The 13,907-nt window shown below is 39.0% G+C and overlaps 1 protein-coding gene and 1 non-coding gene across 2 annotated transcripts in view; one reads left to right on the forward strand and one right to left on the reverse strand.

The window, feature by feature from the left end:
- Positions 1-13,907, reverse strand: part of LOC122434566 (histone H2A-Bbd type 1-like) — a 108,617-nt gene that overhangs the window by 19,805 nt on the left and 74,905 nt on the right. The window lies entirely within an intron of this gene.
- Positions 2,573-2,679, forward strand: LOC122436062. The gene has a single exon (XR_006267835.1). It is a non-coding gene; the product is annotated as a U6 spliceosomal RNA (small nuclear RNA).

Genomic DNA, 13,907 nt, shown 5'->3' on the forward strand with positions numbered 1-13,907 from the left:
TCTCCAAGTGTGCATCACCCATGAACTATAACCCATGGAAGGGAGATCAGGTCCCAGCATACTCAGTGATGATGCACCCAAGGTAGAACCTCTACCCCATGAGCAGGAATTGGGAGGAAGAAGCGAGTCCCCATCTGAGCCACAGATGCCCAGAACACAGCCTTAGTAACAAATAACAGGAGGCAGAATGAGAAACACTGCTGTCCAGCCCCTCTCCTAAAGACAGCCCTTGGACTAGGAGCTGGAGGGAAGAGCCCTGTGTCCTTGGCTGCATCAGTCCTGAGTGGAGTTTCCATTTTGCTGAATGGGAGGGAGGAAGGATGGAGTGGGTATCAGTTCAAATCCCTTAAGACTTGCTGCTGTCTCCTTGTTTTAATACATTTCCTTGAAGAAATATTTCTTCATTTGCTATATGCCCTTAAGACCATTTCCAGAAATCTTAAATGGTTGTTTCAAAAATAATTTTCATCAGTTTTCTGGGGAGTTGATCTAGAGAGCATGTCTCACTTCCCTGCTGGAAGTGGAACTCGGGTTGTGTTCTTATTTATTTATTTGAATGTTTCGGGTCTTAGTTGCAGCACCCAGGATCTTCCTTATGGCATATGGCCTCTTCATTGTCACATGCAGGCTTCTCTCCAGTTTTGGCACGTGAGCTCCAGAGATGGCAGCACATGGGCTCTCTAGTTGTGGCATGTAGGATTAGTTGCCAAACGGTATGTGGGATCTTAGCTCCTCCATCATTGCATCCCCTGCATTGGCAGAAAGATTCTTAACCACTGGACCACCAACGAAGTCCCTGGTTGCAAATTTTAAGTTACTAAGGTTTCATAGCTGACTCTCCAGCATTATTGCAGTAATACATAACTGATGCACACCACTTATTCATGGAACCACCCATGGAACCCCAGACTCTCAAGACTTCATGGGGAATCCAGAGTATTCTCTCTTTTGACACTGAAGCCACTCTAGGAATTTAGTGCATTAAATCACTTCTATGGTAAATAATCCAGTGGACTGAAAAATACTTCATGCAGTTTCCAAAAGTGCTTCTCAGCAATGAGTTGTACTGGAAGAATCTGATGAATCTGACTCGCAGAGAGGGTTAGGGTTAGGGTTTAGGTAATGAGAAGGGGCCAATTATTCACTGCATTACAGAAAAATATATACTCTCAAAATTCACAGTGGTTAGCAAAATAGTAAGACTGAAGATTTGCTTTTAATTAAGAGGAGTTATCACGGCATTTAAAAACAGTACTTCTTGAAAAAAAAAATTAGCTCTTCATGAAAACTGAACTTGCAGAGTGAGATCCTCCTTCTCCAGACATTTAATCATGTCTGACATAGAAAGTGACAGAACATTTAAGAACTTCTTTGCTTTAATTCCAAAGTCAGAAATACCGACTATCTGGTATACTTCACCCACAATATGAAAAAAAAATGCCAAAATCACCAAACAGGAAAAATCTTATCCATCAATAGAATCACAGGAAATCAATCACATCTGTCCATCAGTAGAATCTTCTAATAAAGATAACTAAAGAATCCAACAGCATTTTCAGCAGAGTCAAATATTTATTTGACTGTGCCAGGTTTTAGTGGCAGCACGGAAGATCTAGTTCCCTGACCAGGGATCAAACCTGGGCCCCCTGGATTGACAGCTGGGAGTCTTAGCCCCTGGACCACCAGGGAAGTCCCAGAATCCCTTTTCTTGACCTACAAGAGCACACATCACTGGTACCTCATAGTCTAGCAGCTGACTTCTCTGCCACAATACACCCACATTTTTTAAAAAGCAAAATTTGCATGGTGAATGTTAGCAAAACTTTTTCTAATCATCTCATCATATAAATAAATCAATCCATCATGCTGTATTCCTTAAACTTATACAGTGATGTATGTCAATGATTACTCAGTGAACCTGGGTGAGGGTGGGGATGAGAATACTTGCAGCTAAACTTTGAGTCCTTGGGAATTCTAAGCCTAATTTTTGATCTATAATTTATAACAACAGAGAAACTGAAATATCATCATGTGAAAATTTTCAAATATGAGGGAAATACCTATTCAGGCAATCACACTTGATGATCTCTGGAGCCTGAATCAAAAAGGAAGCCAGCAAGCCCAATGCTCAGAAACTAACACTGAGTTGGTGGTAACAGACTTCTGTGGCAGGCTAGTCCACAGTCCCCAAACACCACTTCAGGAAGTAGATTTAAAAATCTCCAATGTGATCTTTCCTAAAGGCAAGAGACATAATACAATATGTTTCCTATGCATATATTTCACTGCAAAAATTTTACTTAAATGTTGTGCTGATATTATCTTAAAATTTTGAGTTATAAACCACAATGGAACATATGACTTCAATCTTAAAATGTGTATCCTTTCCTTGTTATTCTCATATACTTCCACTCTCAGCCCACTTCTTTCCCTTTATGGTAGGCAAATGTTCTCAAAATCTTCAAATACCCAGATAAAACATTACTTCCTCTTTGAAGCTTATCACTCTTTTGGACTAAGTTTCTCTCCCATTTGATCTCCAATGGCCCTCTCTACAAAAAGAAATACACTAGTGCTCGCTTTGGCAGCACATATACTAAAATTGTAACAATACAGAGAAGATTAGCATGGCCCCTGCGCAAGGATGACACCCAAATTCGTGAAGCGTTCCATATATTTTGAGGAATGAAAATGGAACCCCTAAATAAACTACTTTGAAATAACAACAACAAAAAAAGAAATACACTAATATGATGTTACTTATCATTTCCATAGGGAGGGACTATGGGGCATTTATCTTTTCCTGTTTATACTTGCCTATATTCCATAATTGTTTACATGAAACATGTTTTGCAATAAGAAACAATAAATGTTCCTTAGAAAAAGAAAAGGAAGTCATGTTCAACTGGGCTTCCCAGAGGGACTTTAATTTTTAGCATTATGATATTTGACCAGTGACACTCAAGATGACCCAGAAAAGGGCAGAGTCTGGAAGAACTGTGGTGCATTTCTCAAAGGATGTGGTGACTCTAGGTCATGACATCCAAAACACATGAAACAAGTAACTCCTGGTCTCCTCCTCACCACCTGTCCCTCCTCCCATATAGCCTACTTTTGTTTTCATTGTTTCTCTAGTTGTACAACCAGCTCTCAAAGTCATCCTGGAGCACCCTCTCTCACTCACTACCAGGTTTATTGGGTACCAATCTCAACTCTTTCCTCGGAAACATTCCTCAAACCATCTTTATTTTCATGGTCACAGTCAGGTCTTCATTTTTTTTACCCAGCAACTTGCCACAGGCTCCTGAGGGTTCTTCTGGCCTAGCCTCCTTATCCTTTTCCAAGTTATCTTCTCACTGTTCCTGGTGTTTTTTCCTTCCCAAATCTGATCATCCTCATGTAATGTCACCATTTTCTCTTTTAAGTATTCATTTATTTGGCTGCACTGGGTCTTAGATGCGGTATGTGGAATCTTCAATCTTCACTGTGGCATGCACGATCTTGAGTGGCAGTATGTGAACTCTTAGTTGTGGCGCACATCCTTAGTTACATCATGTGGGGTCTAGTTCCCTGACTAGGGATTGATCCAGGGCCCCCTGCATTGGGAGTGCAGACTCTTAGCCACTTGACCATCAGGGAAGTCCCATGTCTCCATTTTTGATGGTTGACTACTAACAGTTTTCAAGTCTCACCCCACCCTCTTCTCCTTCTGTTCCACAAGTGGGCCAACTTATAAGAAAGTCTAAGTGCTCCTTCCTGGGGTGCCAGTGGGAGATTTCAATCATACAAGCCCTTTCCCAGGCATGGGAACCTTTACCCTCACCCCACTCCTTAACCACCATAAAACCCTGAGCCAGTCTTCTCTTCCTGCTTGCTCACCATCTCAGTCTATTTTAGGACTACTTGGGAACCTGTTCTGCCCAGAAAGCCTCACTATGTGAGAGATTCACCTTTTCATACCCTCTCAGGGGTGTGTGTGTGTGTGTCTGTGTGTGTCTGTGTGTGTGTGTCTGTGTCTGTGTGTGTCTGTGTGTGTCTGTGTGTCTGTGTGTGTGTCTGTGTGTGTGTCTGTGTGTCTGTGTGTGTCTGTGTGTGTCTGTGTCTGTGTCTGTGTGTGTCTGTGTGTGTGTCTGTGTGTGGCGAGAGAGAGAGAGATCACATTATATTTGGGCTGGGAGTCCATCCTGTATCTTAAAGGTGACCACAGTGTGTGTGTGTGTGTGTGTCGAGAGAGAGAGAGAGAGAGAGATCACATTATATTTGGTCTGGGAGTCCATCCTGTATCTTAAAGGTGACCACAGCAGTGCTGCCTTATTGTTCAGTCCCGGCTGCCCCACAAAGTACAAACAAAACTCTTAGCGCATCCCTTAGGACTCTCCACCATCCAGAATATTCCATGGCCAACCATGATCTCTGTGTATCTGCTGCTTTTCCCTTTGTCTGGCATGTCCTTCCTACTTCCATTCCCCACTCCCAAACTACATCTTCCTCCTCAATGGCTACAAAATGTTTTCCCCAGCCCCTAAGATCAATTAAAAATATGATGTGCTTTTAAAGTATCCACCAACTTCTCTAAATAGAGATTTCTTCTTCCCTTCAAAGCATTTGAAGGCACATCAGTCACTGTTCCTGCCTACTTACAAGTCCTTCCCCTGTGCAAGGCTCTGAACTTTTTCATGGCAGAAACCTCTTTTCTTTGCCCATGTGAGTGTGTGCTCAGTCACTTCAGTCATGCCTGACTCTTGCAACCCCATTGACTGATGTCCACCAGGCTCCTCTGTTCATGAGAGTACCCAGGAAAAAATACTGGAGTGGGTTGCCATTCCCTCCTCTAGAGGATCTTCCCCACCCAGGGATCAAACTTGCATCTCTTGGGTCTCTTCCATTGGCAGGTGGATTCTTTACCACTAGTGCCACCTGTGAAACCCTTTCTTCACCTAATATGCTTTAGGTCTAGTCTACTCTTATGAATATAATCACTGTTGAATAATATTATGTGAAAAAATTAAAATTAGCAATATAAACCCCCCTCACCATATTGAGGAGGTAGTGACTTTTTCAAAATAAAATGGAAATCTTATTAAGAAGGAAAGAATGTTGTAAAAATATTTCAAGCTCTTCAAGATAAAGCAAGAACTAGAATTTTTCTATATTTGTCTGTTATATGCAATGACTGTTAAGAAATTATTGCATGGCTAACAAAAAAAAACTGTAATAGTCGAAACCTAGCCATTAAAGATTTTTATTTTGGGGGAATAGCAAGGTAAGATGAGTTATTTATCATTCCCAGATCATAAGCATTTCATCACTACTGAGTTAGATGTCTTGAGGCCTAAATGATGCTACTCTGTCAAATTTAATCACCATAGAAGAAGCAGTGTGACCGCTACGGCTCAATAATCATGAGATAATTAGTTAACAAAATGAAAACGACTCTGTGTCTCAGTCTCTCTGGAGACTGGAGTGGGTTGCCATTCCCTTCTCAAGAAGGTACAAAAGCACTTCTTTTCAGCAAGAGTACTCACCTCCTACTCCCCAGAGAGAATATAGAGATGCCACCCAAGTCCCAGGCAGCGGTGGTCTTTGACACCAAAGCTCCAGTTATAAACTTAACCTATCAACTCAGTGCTCTGTGACAACCAAGAGGAGTGGGATGGAGTGGGAAGTGGGAGGGAAGTTCAAGAGGGAGGGGGACATATGTATGTTGCTGTTTAGTTACTCAATTGTGTCCGACTCTTCTGTGACCCCATGGACTGTGGCCCGCCAGGCTCCTCTGTGCGTGGAATTTTCCAGGCAAGAATACTGGAGTCAGTTACCATTTCCTTCTCCAGGGGGTAGTCCCAAGTCAGGGACTGAATTTGCGTCTCCTGCAATGGCAGGAGGATTCTTTACCATTGAGCCACCAGGGAAGACCAGACGTATGTATACTTATAGGTGATTCACTTTGTTGTATAGCAGAAACCAACACAACATTGTAAAGTAATTATCCTCCAATGAAATAAAAGTTAAAAAAAATAAACTTAACCTAACCCACACTCATACTTCCTTCCCACCTTTCAACTGCAGTGGAAGAGTTGTCGATTTTCCCCTTAAGATTAATCCCCTAATTTGTTATCTACATTCATTAGTCTTCAAACTTTAAAAAAATCATTTTACTTTTAATTAATTTCAGATTTCTAGAATATTTTTTAAAAATACAAAATTTCCATATACTTTTCAACCAGGTCTCCTCAATGTTAACATTTTACCATGCCTGCTTCATCATACTGTTGTGTTGTTTTGTTTTTTTTCCATGGTGGTTCTCAAACTGTGATGAAAGACCATTTAAAAAAAAAAAACATCCAATCTTCTGAGGATCAATTTTTTTTCTTATGTTTGTGTAAAACATAATAAAACTGAATCATTGCAAAAGCAAAAATGACCATAGAAGAATATACAGAGTATAAGCTCCTAGTTTTAACATCCTGGAGTGGGTAGCCTATCCCTTCTCCAGTGGATCTTCCCGACCCAGGAATCGAACTGGGGTCTCCTGCATTGCAGGCGGTTCTTTACCAACTGAGCTATCAGGGAAGCCCTTATATTTACATTCAACAGGTATCAAATGACTGTCAAATAACAATTAGTATTCCTACATGTTTATTTTTCATTTCCATATTCATCGTGTCTCAGACCAGTAGCTCACAGTGCATGGACTGGCATGGGTCTGCTGACCAAAATGAGCAGCATTAGTGTAGATAACAAAATCCATTGTCAAGGTTCCCACTCTCTAACCCTCACATTCCAACCTCCTCCTCCACCACAACAGCCTTTTCTTTCATAAGCATGCTCAAATATTTTCCTTCTTAAAACAACAGTGTAGATAACCCACACTCCCATTTCCCATACCACCATATCTTTTTATCCTTATGAACAAAGAACTTCATATCTTATCACTACATCCTTATTTACTCCTTGTTGTCTTGTAATCTGTTTCCACCAGTTCAGAAAACTGTTTCTGTCATCAATACAGTAAACTGCTAGTTGTTAATGAAATAACATAGAGATCTCCATGAAATACATAGAGACCTCCAGCCTATGAAATGCGGACCACACCTTCCCGTTCCTCAATCCTTTGTCTCCCTTGATTTTAGGGACATGACCTTCTCTGGGTTTCCTCTTCCATCCATCCATCATTTCTCAGTACTTCTCAGTTTCAAGGATTCTCTCCTCACAGATCACTATTTTCATTCTATAATCTCTCTTACTAAACAAACACTTCCATTCACATCCAAACATCTTTTACTGATGATCCCAAAATCTGTTATCTGGACTCGAGATTTCTCTCTTTGAGCTACCACTATTTGTCCCACCACTTGGCCCAAACTAACCTCATTCTAACTCTACCACTTGGTAATGCACTTTATGTTACTTAATTTTTTGATTTTCAGTATTTATATCTGTAAAATGGGCATAATATCTGACAGGATTGTTGTACGTATTAAATGATATAATGTAGGTAGGAACATATAATAGTACCTGACCACAGTCCTCAACACACATTAGGTATTACTAGTATTATCTACTTCCTCCTGGATTTTCTTCTCACATTAGTCCCTTATGATATTGAATGTGGCTAATATCATATCAGATTGTTTTCCCTCCCTCCTTTCCTTTCATACTTTGACAAATATTCACTGAGTTTCTGCTACATGCCAAGCAGTATGTAAGGTGCTAGGAATAAAACAATGACTAAGAAAGACCGTTCAAGCAACCTTAATGTCCATCAACAGATGAATGGATAAAGAAGATGTGGTATAAGGACATCCCTGGTGGTCCACTGGTTAAGACTCCATGTTTCCACTGCAGGAGGCCTGGGTTCAATCCCTGGTCAGGGAACTAAGATCCTGCACGCCACACAGTATGGCCAAAAATAAAGATATGTGGTGGGGGGAGGTGTATAAAATGGAATACTACTCAGCAAAAAAAAAAAAAGAATAAAATTTTGCCATTTGCAGCAACATGGATGTACCTAGGTATTGTCATACTAAGGGAAATAAGCCAAGACAAATATGATACTGCTTATATGTGGAATCTAAAAAAAAATGATACAAATGAGCTTATTTATAAAATAGAAACAGACTCACACAGAAAACAAACTCATGGTTACCAAAGGGGAAAAGCAGTGGGTGGGGGGGCACAAATTAGCAGTTTGGGATTAAAAGATCTATTGTATAGCACAAGGAACTATACTCAACATTTTATAATAATCTATAAGGGAAAACAATCTGAAAAAGAATACACACACACTACTGAATAACCATGCTATATACCTGAAAGTAACTCCATATTGTAAATTAACTATACTTCAATAAAAAAATAAATCTTTAAAAGATAATCCCCACCCCCATTAAGTTTATACTCTAATGGTAATATACATGATAACTAATTAATACAGTACAGAAAGTTGAGTGTCATCTTTTTCTTCTTCTCCCCTTACCCTTGTTCTGTGTGTTTTGACTTTCATGAGTGATGAAACGCTTCCCACTTTTTCTCCTTATTTTCTCTGAAGTCTATTCCTTCCTTGAGCTCTGCGCTGAACCAGATGTAGACATTTACATTCAGATTCACATTAGTCAAAATTAAATACAATTTAGAAAGTCAATCCCCTAGTCCCACTGGTCACATAAGAACTTAGTAGAAACACGACTCATTGGAATAGAACTGACTCATTGGAAAAAGACCCTGATGCTGGGATAGATTGAAGGCAGGAGGAGAAGGGGACGACAGAGGATGAAATGGTTGGATGGTATCACCGACTCAATGGACATGAGTTTAAGCAAGCTCCAGGAGTTAAGTGATGGACAGGAAAACCTGGCGTGCTGCAGTCCATGGGGTCGCAAAGAGTTGGACACAAACAAGCGACTGAAATGAACTGAGAAACATGTAGCCAGTGGCTACTGCATCAGACAGAGCAGCTCTAGAACATCACCATCATACCAGACAGCTCTACTGGACTGCTCTAGCTTCAACGCCTTAAAGCAGAGTTCATCTCTTTCCAACAATACTGAAACAGCCTAGGTGTTAGTTTTTCTGCCTTTGCCCTATCCCTCAATTTATGCTCCACTTGTTTCCCAGAAAGATTTCCAGAATGCAAATACAACAATGTTACTCCTCAGTTAGCAATTCTTTAATACTCCTCCATTGTTTGGGGAACAAAAGCTTTGTAACCTGACTAACAATATTCTGCATTATCTGGCCTCAGTCTAATTCTCAGCCCTAATCTTTTGCAAATACCTCTACAGTTCAAGTCACAGTGACCTAAAATAATCAAACAGTTTTAAAAAGAAGAACAAGTTGGAGGACATACATTACCTGACTTTCAGTCTTACTATAAAGCTACAGGAATAAAGATGGTGTAGTACCAGTGAAATGACAGACACATATAACAGAATTAAAGGATCAGAAGTAGACCCAGAGTATATGGTCAGTTGATTTTCAATAAATTCACCAAGAAAATTCAATGGAGAAAGGGTAATCTTTTCAGTGAATGGTGTTTGCATAATGGATATTCATATGAGAAAAAAATGAACCTCAGCCCTTGCCTATAATTAGTATCTTATCAGATTACAGTGTATATGTGCATATATGAGCTAAGCTAATATATACACACTAATATAATACATAAATTATAGCACTATAATTATATATTTATTACAATGTTAATGTAAACTGTATAATAGTTTAAACCATATTAGGTATAATATATACACACATATTAGTTTAGATCATATTATATATGATACATATAATAATTTACTGTGATATATGTAACATATATAATACACATACAATGTATAATAAATTAGAAATGGATCACAGACTGAAATGTAAAGCCAAAACTATAAAACTTTTAGAAGAAAACATAGGAAAAAAATTTTGTGATGTTGTGTAGAGAAAGATTTCTTAGTAAGACACTAAAAGCATGAACCATCAAAAATAACAGTAAAAACTGGACTTCATCAAAATTAAAAGACACTTAAGAAAATTAAAAAGGTAAGTCAAAGAACAGGAGAAAATACAACACAAAGAACTTGCATCTAAAATATACAAAAATATATTATGCCTCAAAAATCAACCCAATTAAAAATGAGCAAAAGACTTTAACAAGAACTTCTTAAGAGATATATAATTGACCAGTAAGCACATGAAAACCATATCCAATATCTTTAAAATATATCTGGAATTTTAGGGAAATGCAAATTAAAAGACAATGAAATACCAGTATATGACCACTAGGATGACTACAACAAAAAGTCAACAGCAACAATATCATGCGTTTGAGAGGATGTGAAAACAATGGAACTATTACACATTACAGTTAGGAAAGTAAAATGGTAAAACCACTTTGGAAAACTTTTGTCTGCTTCTTTAAAAGTTAGACATTTAGCAAACTGCCCAACCATTCTACTCCTAGGCATTTTTGCTAATAAAATGAAAATATATGATCCCCCAAAAGATTTGTACATGAATGTTCATACAAGGTTTTATTCATCACTGCCCTAAACTAAAAACAATATGAATGTCCATCAACAAGTAAATGGATAAACAAAATGTGGAATATCCATACAATGAAATAATATTCAGTAATAAAAGTGAACAGATTACTTATAGACATAATATGAATAAATCTCAAAATCAGTGAAAGAAGGTAGGCAAAAAAAATTGTACAGGCTGTATGATCCCATTTACATAAAATTCTAGAAATTGGAAACTAATCCATAGAGACAGAAAGGAAATCATTGTTGTCCTTAGACCAGGGGTGGAGGAAAGGATTGACTCCAAGGGGCCTTAGGAAACTCGAAGTATTCCATAAATTCACTGTAGCAGTGTTTTCATGGGAGTATACATGGATCAAGGCTTATCAAATTTCTTTATGTTGAAGCCCTAGTCTCCAATACGATATTGTTTGGGGATGGGATCTTTGAGAGGTAGTAAGAATTAGATTAGGCTTCCCTGGTGGCTCAGATAGTAAAGCATCTGTCTTCAATGCAGGAGACCCGGGTTCGTTCCCTGGGTTGGGAAGATCCCCTGGAGAAGGAAATGGCAACCCACTCCAGTACTCTTGCCTGGAAAATTCCATGGTCGGAGGAGCCTGGTAGGCTACAGTCCATGGGGTTGCAAAGAGTTGGACACGACTGAGCGACTTCACTAAGAATTAGATGAGGTCATGAGGGAGGGGCCCTCACAATGGGGTTAGTGCCCTTATAAAAAATATATACCACAGACTTTGCTGAGTCTCTCTCTCCACCATGTGAGGACACAATGAGAAGACTGCCATCAGCAAGCCTTCACCAGAAACAACCATGCTTGCACCCTGATCTCAAACTTACAGCCTCCAGAACTTTAAGAAATACATTTTTATTGTTTAAGCCACCCCTGTGGGTGTGCTCAGTCGCTCAGTCATATCCATGGAGATTCTCCAGGCAAGAATAATGGAGTGGGTTGCCATGCCCTCCTCCAAGGGATCTTCCCAAACCAGGGATGGAACTCAGGTCTCCCGCACTGCAGGCTGATTCTTTACAATCTGAGCCACCAGGGAAGCCACCCCAGTCTGTGGTAACTTGCTATGGAAATTCAACTTAATATGTTATTTATAATAAATAGAATGCAAATTAAAATGCCAATGAAGTACAATTTCATATTCACTAAATAAGTAAACATTTAAATGTTTTTATAAAGATAGTAATGAAAAAAAAAGTAATAAGGGTGTCCTTGGTGGCTCAGTGGTAAAGAACCTGCCAGCCAATGCAGGAGACATGGGTTCAATCCCTGATCTGGGAAGATTCCACATGTCATGGAGCAATGAAGCCCGTGCACCACAACTAATGAGCTTGTGTGCCACAACTACTGAAGCCTGAGTGTGCTAGAGCCTGCACTCCCGAACAAGAGAAGCCACCTCAACGAGAAGCCTGCACACAGCAATGAAAAGTAGCTCCCACTTGCTGCAAATAGAGAACGCCCACGCACAGCAACAAAGAACAAGTGCAGCCATAAACAAACAAATAAAATTACTTTTTAAAAAAGATAGCAATGAGACAAACTCCTAAAAAGCACTTTGCCAATATCTTTAAATTTTGATGATCCTCACCCCCATGACTGAGGAATTTTACTCTGTTATAAACTATGTAGAGAAATTCCTGCACACAGGCACAAGAGCTAGGCATAAAATATGTTTCCTACTACACTGTTTGATGTGGCAAAATATTTGAAACACAGTTTGTTGTGTGATTTCACAGTGGTACGTTTATACCATGAAATTTTATGTAGCAATGAAAATGAATAAACTCTTAAAACCCTTCCCCATAGTGGAGAACCATCTGCAAAGGCCAGTGGTGACCACTTTGATTTACTGCCCATTTCTTCATCTTTATCCTCAGTGCTATATATTTTTATCAAAGAATGTGGGAAAGACTTTCACACTCAGAATGAAAGGAATTTTATTTTAATATGACCTGCCATACCAACTAATTTCCTGGCCACAGGCAATATATTAAATTATTCTGATCCTTACAGTGACCACAGGGCTTCCCTTGTGGCTCAGTTGGGAACACATGTAAATCCATGGCTGATTCATGTCCATGTATGGCAAAAACCACTACAATGTTGTAAAGTAATTAGTCTCCAAGTAATAAAAATAAATGAAAAAAAAAAAAGAATCCGCCTATGATGTGGGAGACCTAGGTTCGACCCCTGGGTTGGGAAGATACCCTGGAGAAGGGAAAGGCTACCTACTCCAGTATTCTGACCTGGAGAATTCCATGGACTGTACAGTCCATGGGGACGCAAAGAGTCGGACACAACTGAGTGACTTTCACACACAGTGACCACAAGATTTACTGTTGTGTAAGTGATGAAAAAAAGTTGTGAAGCCTACTCAGATTTCATCCTGGACAAGGAAAAGAACTATTTCCATTGAGGTGAGTGGGACAGTGATAGAGAAAAGTTAATTGGCTTTAATAATTACAATCTGAACTTCATTTGATCAACATCCTCATTACCAACATATTTGCAATCCAAGTGTCATGAAAATATAAAGGGTAATGCTATATTATTTTTCTTGTCCTATGAAGGAGGTTGAGTATGTTTTTATTCAAGAGACTGTGTACCACAATGTGAATATACGTAACATTACCTAATTATACACATTAAATGGTTAAGATGGTAAATTTTATGTTTCATAGAACAATTTAAAACCTTATAAAAATGTATATTTTAAAAAGACGTGCTTTACTGTACATAAATTATATATATTGTTTGCATCTCAAAAAAGTTGGAAATTTTTAAAGAAGTCATACTGAATCCTTCCTTATTGCTTAAACATGCCATGTTCTCTCTCACCTCAGTACCATAACATATAGTGTTCCTTCTCTTTTGGAAGTACCCTGTTCCTTACTCCCATTATTCAGCTTTGCCTGGCTAATTCTTCTTCTAACTTGTGAAATTAGTTCTGATATCTGCCGACTATTTAAGAAAACCTTGTCGCACCAGATCTGGGCTACCTGACCTAACTGTTCCCACAGCATTCCATACTTAATTGAATCAGAGCATGGACAAAGAATATCATAAAGATGTGCATGTTCCATGTAGCAAGGTCAGAGTGGTGAGTTTCCACCAGAGCCCCAGCTGCTTGGTTACTGAGAAATGTCCTAGAGTATGACTTATGACTCCAATAAAAAAAAAATACTGCAAGGATTTCACCCTCAGCCAATGTTCAAAAACTTGACTCCTCTCACCACACTAACAGTGGATAGGGGTCTACTGACACTAAACAAGTTAACAAAACACAATGAGAAAGAAAACTATTACAGGAACCAGAATACTGCAAATTCAGATAACCAGATTTTTTCCCCTGGAAACCAAGAATTCAA

This window comes from Cervus canadensis, chromosome X (assembly GCF_019320065.1).
Source record: "Cervus canadensis isolate Bull #8, Minnesota chromosome X, ASM1932006v1, whole genome shotgun sequence".
Taxonomy (NCBI): Eukaryota; Metazoa; Chordata; class Mammalia; order Artiodactyla; family Cervidae; genus Cervus; species Cervus canadensis.